Here is a 12,498-nt window from a genome sequence, read left to right on the forward strand (position 1 = left end):
ATTTAAACCCTGTAGGAGACTGGATTCACTCACAACTGAAGACAGTTTATGAGGAAGAAGGTAAATATCATTAAGTAGATCCTGGTTGACTGCTTACTGTTTATACTGAGTGAAAAATAAAAATGAGTTTTTGATATGAAGGATTATCTTATGAGATATACCCCCTGGCTTCTTCAGAAATCCATGCAAGTGGAACCTCTGTGAAATGGAAATGTAGGAAAACAATAATGTAAAAGTTGAGAGTCAGTGCTTGCTTTCGCTTTATTTTTAGGGAAGCCAAAAAAGGAAAAAAAGATTCTAATGTTTCTGTGTTTTTTTGAGCACATAGAAGAGTGGATATCTGCACACAAACATGCCTGCCGTGATTATTGTAAACATTTGCCCAAGCAATGTCTGTAATATCAGAAAAGATGTCTGGAGCATCTTTTCTTCTCTTAAGGGTGTGTACAGTTTAATTTATTGGTTGTATGTGATACGGTCCCTAAAAGATATTTCAAGTGGGCATTAATTGTCATTGAATGGTAGCAGGAACAGTATCTGAGCTAAAATCGATCTTATTTACTTTGAGACTTTGTCCTTACAAATCTCTACATGTACCATAATACTGACTGGCCATTTTAATTTCTCCTTTTTCACACTGCAAATAAAACTGCATAGTTTGTGTTAAAGTTTTAGGACAGAGATTGTGAAACAGTAAAATGTGTTAAGTTTGAGTTGGGATGAAAAAGAAAAACAAGGATAGGACAGGTCAAAGGTGAACAATTCCCGAAGAATTTTAAGGTGTTTTCTGTTGTTACTGTTGTTGTGTTTCACATCGCTCTGTTTCTCACCAGGCAGGTCCCAGCAGACACTTGGCGTTTTATATGATCGGATGCTGGGGAGCCCACTGGTTCAAAGGTCTACACATGACGTCAGCCTAAAGGTAAACGCCTGGCGTTGATCTTTGTCTTTTACCTGAAATTCGTTTGAAGCTGAGCTGCGTTTTGCCAAAACTGAACACCTTCTGTTTTAAAATGCTTTGCTTAGAAGGAGTCTGAGGTCTTTCTCCTTGTTGAAGTTGAAGGTAGTAGATAGAGCATCATTAAATAATGTAGTCCATTCTACACGACAGATTGGCCTGTTATTGCCTTCTAAGAATACTGAACCAGCTATTATATTCTGGGTCTTACCGGAAGCAGAGGACACTTTCTAAAATCATTTCCTCTTGTCAACACTGTGAATTAAAATGAAGCTGCAAAATTAATTATAATTGGGCACATGAGTCTAGATCTTCGTTGGCACCTGTATCTTAACGCTATGCTTTATTAGTGTCTTAATATGATTTGTGTCTGTCTGCAAACTGATTTACTACTTAACCTTGAAACTTCTTAGAAGAATATGTAGCTTACTATTTATAGATCTAGTGAGAGGATACGGTATCCAGAAGAGCAAACCAAACAATCGTAGATGGACAGGCATCAAGAGTTGAAGCCCAGGGAGTTCCCTGGCGGTCCAGTGGTTGTTGGGACTTCACACTTGCATTACAGGGGGCATGGGTTTGATCCCTGGTTGGGGAACTAAGATCCTGCAAGCCGCATAGCCAAAAAAAATCAAGAGTTGAAGGCACATTCCAAACTAAAACTGATGGCTCCCTTCCCCATCCGCTACCAAGAAAAAGTGCTGTTATCTTTTGGTAGATGGGATTTTAGGGTTTGATTTTATCATTTACTGTTTTGTGTTTTCTAGTTGTTTCTTCAATTTTTTAAGTTAAAAAACTGATAGAACTTTTGTAATTTTAAGAACATCAAGATGGAAATTTGGGGAAGATTTTTGCTTTATTGTTTTAAAGGAACTAATCAGAACGAAAATGATAGACCCAGTAAGTAAGAATCTTAGAGGGGTGGGATAGGGAGGGTGGGAGAGAGATGCAAGAGGGAGGAGATATGGGGATATACGTATATGTATAGCTGATTCATTTTGTTATAAAGCAGAAACCAACGCACCATTGTAAAGCAATTATAATCCAATAAAGATGTTAAAAAAAAGAACCTTATTGAAGTATTTTTGTTTAAAGCCAAATATATAACAAGGTAAATATGTACAGTTGACCCTTGCCTGGGTTTGAACTTCACAGGTCCACTTATACATGGATTTTTTTCAATAAACCATGGACTACTGTATACAGTCCATGGTTGAATCCACAGATGAGGAATCATGGACACAGAGGGCCAACTGTAAAGTTATAAGTGGGTTTTCAACTGCACAGGGGCCAATCCCCCTAACCCCCATGTTGTTAAAGGTTCAACTGTATTAGAATTTCAATATTTTACTTAAATATTTGAAAAGTTTAGTTTGTTTTAAAAAATAAAAAATTATAAAAGGTTAATTGAGTCTGTGACATCAGATGTTGACATCCGTGTTGTAACATGAATCCTTTTTTATGGCGAAATAATATTCCATTGTATGGACGTACCACATTGTGTTTATCCATTCATCAGTTGATGGACATTTGAGTTGTATTTACTCTTATTGAGTGGTTATGAATAATGCTGCCATGAACATTCGTGTACCGGTTTTGTGTGGACGTATACCTTCATGCCTCTTGGGTGTATACCTGGCAGTAGAATTGCCAAGTTGTTATGGTAACTCTGTTTAACATTTTGAAGAACTGTCCAACTTTTCCAAAGTGGCTGCACCATCAGTCAGTATGTTTTGAAATGCAGTTGAACCATATTTTAAATGTCAGAGGGAAGAGGAGGTCTGTTGCTCATTAGTGTTTCGATTGTGTATTAATTCAGTATTTAGGGAACGTAAGCTTTGCTTGAATTGAATTGAATTGGGCACACGCTGACTTCCTGCTGTGTGTGAGGCATTGGTGTTTAGCTTTATAGATGACTCTGGAAATTTTTGTAGCCTTTAACTCCTTGCACAGTTTATACATGCAGATGGTCATTTGGGATCATGCTGGGAAATGACACACTGTTGCTTACCTACCACAGGACCCATGGTGCATCCACGAGCTTGGGAGTCATCTGTATAAACCACATGCCCTTCCTCTCTATGTTGGGTGCTGTGCGTCAGAAAGTGAGGGCTAAGATCTGTTCCCCTTAGACTTACCTAGTTTCGGCAGGTGCCTCCTTTGAAAGCCATTCGCAGCAGACCGTGGCTGTGGTGTTTTCTTGGCTCTTCATTTCACGGTGGTTGGTGTGTGCACAAGGAACATCCACATTTCGGGGCATCACCTTCAGGTTCTCAGACAGGAAGATTTCAGGCTGGGATGCGACAAGGCAGGTGTGCTGTAATGTAGAAAGGAGGAAATCTTCAGGAGAGCGAGCTTGGCAGACCTTTTCTGTCAAGGGCTAGAGAGTAGATATTTGAGGCTTTGTGGGCCAGTGGTCTGTGCTGCAGCTGCTCAGTTCTGCCCTTGTTGTGTGAGAGCAGCTGCCGATCTCACACAGATGAACAAATGTGGCTGAGTGCCAACAAAACTTCACTGACGGACACTGGAATCTGAATGTTGTATCAGTTTCATGGGTGGCAAAATAGCATCATTTTGATTTCCTTTTCAACCATTTAAAAATGTAAAAGCTATCGATAGGTCACAGTCCTTGCAGAATGCAGCTGCAGGTGGGAATTGCCCTGTGGGCCACAGTGTGCCCACCTAGACCTAGAGAAGCACACCTGTTTTATGTCTCCCTCTTCTGACTGCAGCCTTTGAGTTGGAGGACATCCGAGGTGCAACTCTGCAAGGTCTGTGGCGTGCTTAGGACAGCATCCAAGTTGTGGTTACTCGACGAAAGCACTGCAGATTCTCAGGGGATCAAGACTTTTAGGAATCTGAGGGCCTCCCACGTGAAGAGCGGCTCTGAACTTGTGTAACCGCCCCCACTCAGATGTTCTCAGCCCTAGGCAGTTCCCCGCCCCTCCCCAGGGGACATTTGATCGCGTCTGGAGTCGGTTTTTCAGGGAGATTGAGAGCTTCTGGCATCTAGTGGGTGGAGACCAGGGATGCTGCTCTATATCCTCCAGTGCACAGGGCAGCCCATCCCGGAGATTTATGTGGTCCCAGAAGTCCGGAGTACTGAGAGTGACGAACCCGACTCACGGTTACTGTCACTACTTTATTTTGTGTTTTAATCTTAACGGTTTTGTGGCTGTGGAAATTTAAGATGCCGAGCATTTGACTACAAGACTGAGTTCCTGCGTTTGCTGACATAACATGAGGCTCATTGAACTCTCAGCAGATACTTGGGTTCATGATGCTTTAAGTATTTTTCTTTTAAAACTTTTTTTGTTGTTATTCATTTAAATTGAAGCATCAAAATACGCTTTAACACCAAGATTTTTGAGACGCGGTCTACCTCAAAGGGCAAGGCATCGCCCACCTTAATATCTACGGAGAAAACCACAGGGTTTATTTTTCAGGACTTTGGAGGTCACCTTATATGAGTAAATGACCTCACTTATGACTCCACCTACTGCAGAAAAGGGAATCATCAGGGCCCAAATAAATCCTGCGTATGTGGGTGAAAATCACGGTGTCTTAGAGGTTTCATAACCAGCCTGTACATATTACTGAAATTTATCTGAGGGCCTAGTGCACATTGTAAAGAATCCAATTCCAGCCTCTCAGTCATAGAGATAATTAAAATCTGTATGTTAATTTACAGATTAATCGGAAGCATTAGCTTACAAGACCAAAGTCATTAGAAAAAGAAGGCAGACTACTCTTATGTGGAAGCAGCAGCTGTCTGTGTCTCCCAAGGCACTTTGCTTTGAAGTCTTGGGTACCTGAACTGGCATTTCACTGTGTAGAGGAGAAGACTGTAAAACAATAACTGCTATTGGTCTTACATGCATCGTCTGGCTCTGTGATGCAGATTTTTTAGCAGCGGTTTGCTGTTACTGGGTGGAACATTTTTTAGAAAGGCTTCCTTCTGGGTCTGCCTCCCGATCAGGCAGAGAGGTGTAGGGTGGGTAGGGTTTGCGGCTCAGAGGGTTTGCGAGAGGACCCGGTGGCCGCGTTGGAGATGCACACGTGGTCTTGGCGGTGACTCCAGGACGGGACGCCTCTCTTGTCACGTCAGCATCCTTCATGGCTCTGCACACAGGGTTGGGATGAAAGGTCCCAGCCAGCCGTTAATTAACCCAGAAGGGCAGCCAGGCACAGGAAGGACCCTTTCTGAATGCCTCACCCAGGGGATGTTTTCGATTTTGTGAAGCGCAGCATTATTTTCGTAGCCCAAGAAGACTCGCTTCTCTCTGCCCTCTCAACCCTGTGGCTTTATTTCCTAGTTAGCTGGGTTGCTCTCATAGTGATGATTTCTGAAGACACTGCCAGATTTTAATTACATTTTAATGAATATGAAAACAGTTCACGTTCATAGGAGAAAATTTGGAAACTACAGAAAGGCACGCACACGTACACAGGTAAAATTCCAGCATGATCCCACCCCTGGAGAGATGGGTGTACTTTATTATATTTTTTATATTTTAGAGGGTATCTTTTGTGTGTGTGTGTACAAAATGAAATTTAGCAGCATGCACATTCCATCTTGAAACCTATTTTTTTCATGTATCGCCGTATCATGGACATTTTCTCCCGTCGTGAAAATCCTTTTGAGGACTGCATCTTACTACACTAGTTCATTCTTATATTTAAATGGCAGTTCCACTGCTAGGCATGTGAACTCTGATAATAAAATAATAGTTCTTTGATTATATTTATAATTTTGGACCATTTGACTCCCAAGTAAGTAAATATAACTCTAAAATTAGTGAAAAATCTTACCTTTGGGGGGATTTTTTTCTTACTGTAAAATAATAGACATACTCATTGGTGAATGAAGATATGTCTATTAAAAAAAAAGATGAAACCACTGTTAACATTTTCCTGTTCCCTGCCCAATCTTTTCTATGTATATATTCTATAATTGGGGTCCAACTGTAAGTGCCTTAATTTATTGAATCACACTCAGACTGTCATTGGACAACAAAATAGCTTTCAGTAGCTTCAGGGGCTACATATCGGCTTCGTTACAGTTATGCCGGAAGAACAGGTATATGCAATGTATAAAACAAGCCTGCTTCATCTCCACGATAAGCTGGGTCCCCATCAAGATTGTACAGAAGGATTTATATGTAAATGTTGATGCATAAATTAAAACTTTGCATCTTGAACTGACTGGGAAACCCCTGGGAAACTCAGTTTCCATTTGAAGAGAGAAAAACATTATGGATAAAGCAAGCAGGGAGGTGAGACCCACTGCGTTCCAGTCAGCAGAGAATTTGTGAAATGCGGAGAGAAGAAAAGCGCCTTGTTGCGATGAGGTAATCTCTAGCAGAGTTTCCAGCTGCTTTGGCTCTCGGTCCTCAGTCTGCACGGAATCAAGTCCCAAAGCGCCCTGAGCCTCGTCCAGAAGATTACTTTAAGGGATGGATTCTTCCAGCGTGAAAGCCAGCAGACTAATAGCAGAGATAAGCCATGAGACAAAGTTTCTTCCGTCCCTGATTTAAAGGATTTTAAGAGAACGTTTCGTAATGGGACCGACTGTTACAAGAGAAACTTCTGCCACCAGTGATATCAGCCGAGCACCACGCCCCCCCGCCCTGTCATCGCTGTGCGCTCACTTCGCTGTTCGCGATCCAGCCTCCCCTCCCGTTGGCAGGGAACACGCTTGCCCTTCCTGTCTTCCTCTCGCAGAGCCAGCTCTCAAGTAGCTCTCTTGTGATTATATCCTTTAAGATAATTAAAGCGCCGTGAAGATTTTGTTGTTTGGGGGCAGTCCTCTCCCTTCCCAGAGCACGAGAGCCTATGGAATACTGTACGTGCATACTCAGTACCACGAAACCCTCAGACACCATTTCTCCTGCAACTGAATTTTGAACTATTTTGTGAACAGGACTGATGCATACGAGTTTTTGCCACCTTGAAATTAAGTCGTGAAAAGGAGAAATACTATAAATAATAATGATAAATAATCTTCCCTTTAGCTTCCTGATGGATTTAACCCCGAATTATTACTTATGTTGGAATACTCATCTTGCGTGGGGCAACTCCACGGATGTCATCCATCCGCACTAATTTTTCCTCCTTCTGTAAAGAACAGCGAGGGAATGTGTAGCTTTACCTCGCGGTGAGGGCGGTTATTTCTTTTCTGCACAGTCGCAACGCCGAAGACCTCAAATCAACCTAACTGGAGGTGCCTCGAATCAAAACTGGGTCAGGCAAGAGAATAAACACAATTGCAGTAATTAAGAGCCCTTTTTCATTTTTCTCCTTCTTTTGGAGGCCGAGGGGGATCTGCCGGTGCTGAAAAAGCTCTCCTTTATTCTAGAGCTGGGAGGTTGGAAGGCATCCACGGGTGTCGTCGGGTCTTGAGCCGGCCACGGCCGCCGCTCCGGAAGCGGGCAAGGTGCTGCCGTGGGAGCTGGCCCTCCGGGTCTCCGTGGTAGAAGTGCCGGGCTGAGCGTGGAGGAAGGTGCTTTCTCGGACGGGCTCTCGACCCGCTGCTGGCCTGTTGACGCGTCACCCGCTGCCAGCTCTGCATCACTTTGGCGAGGGTGCTGTGTTCCTCGGGCCCTTTCGGGGGCTCTCTGCTCTGGGGATGCTCGCAGGTAGCCGAGTGGGAGTAATAGCCGTCCTGCCTCCCCTGTGCGCGGGGCCCTGACCGGGGAGTTTGTATAAAAGCTTCGCGTCCGCGCCACCTCTGCCGGGTGGAACGGCTCTCATGATCCTCAGTTTGGAGAAGGGAAAACGGAGCCACGTGACCCGCCCTGCAACCCACAGCTAGAAAGGGATGGAGGTGTGATTAGGAGTCAGGCCACCTGGCTCTGAGCCACGAGGCCCCCGAGTCCTACGTTTTGTGATCTGCCTTGTGGCTCTCAGGACGTTAGTTCCCTTACCTGTAGCCAGTAAGTCCGTGGACACTGGAACCATCACCGTGGTGTACCCCAGCTTTATTGCAGCCAGTACAAGCATTTCGAGCTCCACATCACGTGCCCACAAAAATCGTCCTTGGCAGAAGGGACACAGGCCAACTTCTCCCCCAGCTCACAGCCCGCGGTGATGGCACGGAGGGCCGTCTTCCTGCCCTGGGTCCCAGGGAGCACTCGGTACGTCCTTGAAGGTGACCCAGCACACCCCACCCCACCCCCCGCCCACAGCTCCTTCCTTTTCTTCCTTTTTCATGTTTCTCCGCCGCATCTTGTGTCCGTCAGTCAAGGACTCACTTTCCCCCTCTTCCAGACCTTCCCTCCTCCTCCCTGACCTAGCCTCCCCTGGAGCCCTGCTGCTGTGCCTCTTAGCACCTTAGGGTATAGGCGCGGGGCTTTAACTACAGGAACTTGTCGTTATTTGCATAGACATCTTACAGCTTCAAGGAAGCGGTGTGTCTGTGTGTGTGTGTGTGTGTGTGTGCACGCGCGCGTGCGTGCCTGCATCTGAATTTGTGTCATCCCCGCTGTTGCCATCACCATGCCTTGAATGTCGTAGGTGCTTGGTAATTGTTTCTATCATCACTTTGTACCTCATTTATCTCAAGTGCGGGAAAAGCAGGGTGAAGCATTTGCCCGTGTTTCGGTTTGCAGCGGGGTTACAGTGAACACGGGACTGGGGTCCACGTGCTCATCTCACGGGAGACGTGGCGGCTTCTCGCTGTGGGGTCTTTTGGTCACAGAGCGTTTCTTTCTGCAGAGGTGTTTGTAGGCAGCAACGTCCGGCCCTCGTGGTGATGGAAGAAAGTCCGTGGCGAGCGTCAGGGCTGTGCTAGTATTTGCAGTGACGGAGTGCCTCAGGGCTGACAGAAACCGCCTCCCGCCTGCAGGATGGAACGTTGGTTCTCATTTCAGACGCACAGACACAGAAAGGAGGCAGAAGAGTGGTTCCCAGGGCCTGGGGCGGGGGGGACGGGGGACAGAGGTCGTTGGCGGTGATCAAGTTGTGGAGGTGGGTGGGGGGGTGGCTGCCCAGGAATACAGATGCCCTCGATGCCACCACCGGCTGGTGCACTTCAAAATGGTCACGGTGGTAAATTAAATGTGTGTATTTTAACACAATTGAAAAAACAAAACACCAGACCTGGGACTTGAGCCACTGACGTAGATTTCGCTTGTCTGTGTCTGGGGTAGAGAAGCCCGTGCCCATCCCCGAGTGAATGGTGTGCCCGGGGCCGAGCTCGCCGGCTAGGAGCTCACCGCCTTGCCTGCTGCTACTTCACACCTGCGTTAAGAGCTGGCTCACCTTTCAGCAGAGATAGCGAGGGGGGCTTTGAGGAGACGTGTTCTTAGAGCCGGAACCCCAGTTTCCTGCTGAAGAGTAGGAAGGCGTCCTTCCTTCAGCCTTGGCTTGCGGGCTGCCTCAGAAATCGGCGCCCCACACGGTCAGATGGCCGGCGTGGCACGAGATGTCCTCACTGCCACCCACACCAGAAACTCGGCGTGGGGAGGGACCCCCAGACCCTCGGCTGAGAGATCTTCCAGCCCAGCAGAACTTTGAATAGCACTGTCATACCAGCACGTTTATTTATTATACATGAAATTATACAGAAAATCCCTGATTTTAAAAAATCCATAATCTTATTCTAACATCTCTCTCTGGAAATTGAGCTTTGTCTTGGAGAAAAGAGGATAGGTAACTCTTTTTCCCAACCTTATGTAGATCTTGGCAAAATATGTCTAAAACAGTAGCTTTTGCCAGGTGAAGATCAGCCGTTTTACTCATTTGAGTCAAAATAGTGACGTTGACCCAGTAAACTGACAGCAACCACCTTCAAGCGCGTTGCTCAGGGGTATCGCAGTTAGACACCAGTTAATTGTTGGTTTCTCTTGATTTTGGTGTAATCAAACCCAAAGCGTTGGAGTGGATTGAATGTTGCTGTGGTTTATGGTCAGTTTAAAGAATGTTCTCCTGTGTGTATTGAATAGTCTCACAATATACATGCACATTTCAGTTCACTAGTCACTGTAAATCCTTTTTTTGGAACTAGTTAGGTTTTAGAAGAAGTAGTCATTTAAGAAGTTCAAGCCATTTAATTTAAGAAGGTGTTTTATTGGTGGGGGGGACTTTGATCCAATTATTAGATCAGGTTTTTTAAAATTAATACATGTATAGGCATACCTCATATGTGTACATACATGTACCTCATATGTGTACAATCATACCTCATAAATGTCACATGTTGTACTTCGGAGACATAGCGTTTTTTACAAATTGAAGGTTGGTGCCAGCCCTGCAGCGAGCAAGTCAACTGGCGCCATTTTTCCAACAGCATTTGCTACTTTGTGTCTCTGTGTCACATTAGGGTAGTTCTTGCACCATTTCAGACTTTTTCACTATTATTATATCTGTTATGGTGATCTGTGATCAGTGATTTTTGATGTTATTGCAAAAAGATTACAGCTCACTGAAGGCTCAGATTTTGCTTAGCATTTTTTAGCAATAAATTTTTAAATTATGGTATATAGTTTTTTTAGACATAATACTGTTACACACTTAATAGACTACACTATAGTGTAAACCTAACTCATACATGCACTGGGGAACCAGAAAAAATCATGTGACTCACTTTATTGCTGTGGTCCTGAACTGAACCCACAATACCTCCAGGTGTGCCTATGTTGAGGTGGACCAGTCAGTAGAAACACATGACACTCCTGTGGACCAAATGGTATCACATCCCTGGTTCTATCGCAGGCCGGGGATGCTTTTTGTTTTCTTTCCTCTGCTGTTTACAAATCAAAAATCCTTTGAGAAGTTAAAACCATATTGGGGAAATCATTCTGATCCTTGGATCCTAATTTAAAATTTCAGAGAGAAGATGAATCTGGGATCAGAAAGTAGAGAGCTAGAGCTTCAACAGAAATTTTCTTAGTTGGGAAAAAGGCTGATGCATAAAGAAAAACAGGGGAACGGACTAACAGAAGTCGTCCATGATTCCCCTCTCTTGAGGATCTTAACTTCTCTCGCTCCAGAGTCCTCTGCTAACGCTTGTGCAGACACTTCTAATATATATTACAGACACTTGCGGGGTGGGGAACGTTGAACCAGGCTCCGGGTACAGGGGTGTCGTCCGTATGTATCCAAATACCTTCTCCTTAGAAAGCAAGAACGATCTGGATGCTGAAAGACCAATATCAGTACTTTCCTTATGAAAATGTGATTTTGTGGAAAGATTTTACATAGACTATTTGAAAAAGCCAAGCTCTTATGGTGCATTTTAAAGGATCCTTTTAAGTAGCATGGCTGTTTCGTTAAGCAACGTCTATGAGCTAGCTCCACGGTGTCTTACAATTTTATAAATGGAATTCATTTCAAACACAAAATGCCTAGTTTTCCTGTATAACCGTTGTTCTCAGCCAGCAGCAGTTTAGCAGTTTGTAATATTTGGCAATGTCTGGGGGTGTGTTTGATCATCACAACCGTAGGGGATGGAGGGAAGGTTGTGCTGGCGTCTAGTGAGAAGAGGCCAGGGATGCTGCTAAACATCCTACAATGTGCAGAGTGTTCTAATAACAGAGAATCGTCTGGCCCCAAGTCAGACTCCCTGAGGCTGAGAGACCCTGTTGATTAGATTAGATGTCACTGTTTATAAGTTCTCAAAATGACAATAAAAGAAAAGGGGGTTGGGGTGGTGTCTGAGTCCATTCAGGCTGCTCTAACACAATACCATAAACTGGACAGCCTAAACAATAAACATTTATTTCTCACAGTTCTGGAGGCTGGAAGTCCAAGATCAAGGGACCAGCAGATTCGGTATCTGGTGAGGACCAGATACCACCATCTTCTCTTCCTGTAGGGTTTACACTAGACTGTAGTGTATGAAGTGTGCAACAGTGTGTTCTTACATGGCAGAAAGAGGGAGAACGCTCTGGGGTCTCTTTTTATAAGGGCACTAACCCCTTCGTGAGGGTGGAGCCCTCATGACCTAATCACATCCCAGTGGCGCCACCATTTACTGTTTACCATAGAGAGAAACTGAAACTGAATTCCTCGTGAGAACTGAGTCGACATCGTTACTGCCACTCTATATCATCAAAAGTCTCTTTAGGGACTTCCCTGGTGGTTCAGTGGTAAGGAGTCCGCCTTCCAGTGTAAGGGACTCGGGTTCGATCCCTGGTCGGGAAACTAGGATCCCACATGCCGTGGGGCAACTAGGCCTGCACGCCGCCACAACTGGAGAGGAGAACTAGAGAGAAGCCCACATGCCGCAACTAGGACCCTATGCGGCCAAAAAAAAAAAAGTCTCTTTAGAGCTACACTATTCTGCCGTACACATCTTTGTTATTATTTGTTCTGTCCTTTGAATAATGTTTTATTTTTTCCCTTGTATATGCTCTGATTTCATAGCTTTTTATTTAGTCTCAAATATCTTCCTAATGCCATCTTATATATGAACTCCCCAGAGTTCAAGCAGACATCTCAGGACAAATTTATATAGATATATATGTTTTTTGTTTGTTTGTTTTTGTTTTTTCCCCTTGCGGTACGCGGCCCTCTCACTGTTGTGGCCTCTCCCGTTG

The 12,498-nt window shown here is 44.6% G+C and overlaps 1 protein-coding gene across 4 annotated transcripts in view; it reads left to right on the top strand.

The window, feature by feature from the left end:
• TBL1X (transducin beta like 1 X-linked) overlaps positions 1 to 12,498 on the top strand; it is a 224,290-nt gene that overhangs the window by 156,728 nt on the left and 55,064 nt on the right. For all 4 annotated transcript variants that reach the window (XM_082610656.1, XM_082610657.1, XM_082610655.1 and 1 more), the window contains one exon: positions 834 to 922. The gene's annotated coding sequence lies outside the window, so the exon portion shown is untranslated. The remainder of the gene's footprint in view (positions 1 to 833; positions 923 to 12,498) is intronic.

Source organism: Mesoplodon mirus, assembly GCF_964341445.2.
Source record: "Mesoplodon mirus genome assembly, chromosome: X".
Classification (NCBI taxonomy): domain Eukaryota; kingdom Metazoa; phylum Chordata; class Mammalia; order Artiodactyla; family Ziphiidae; genus Mesoplodon; species Mesoplodon mirus.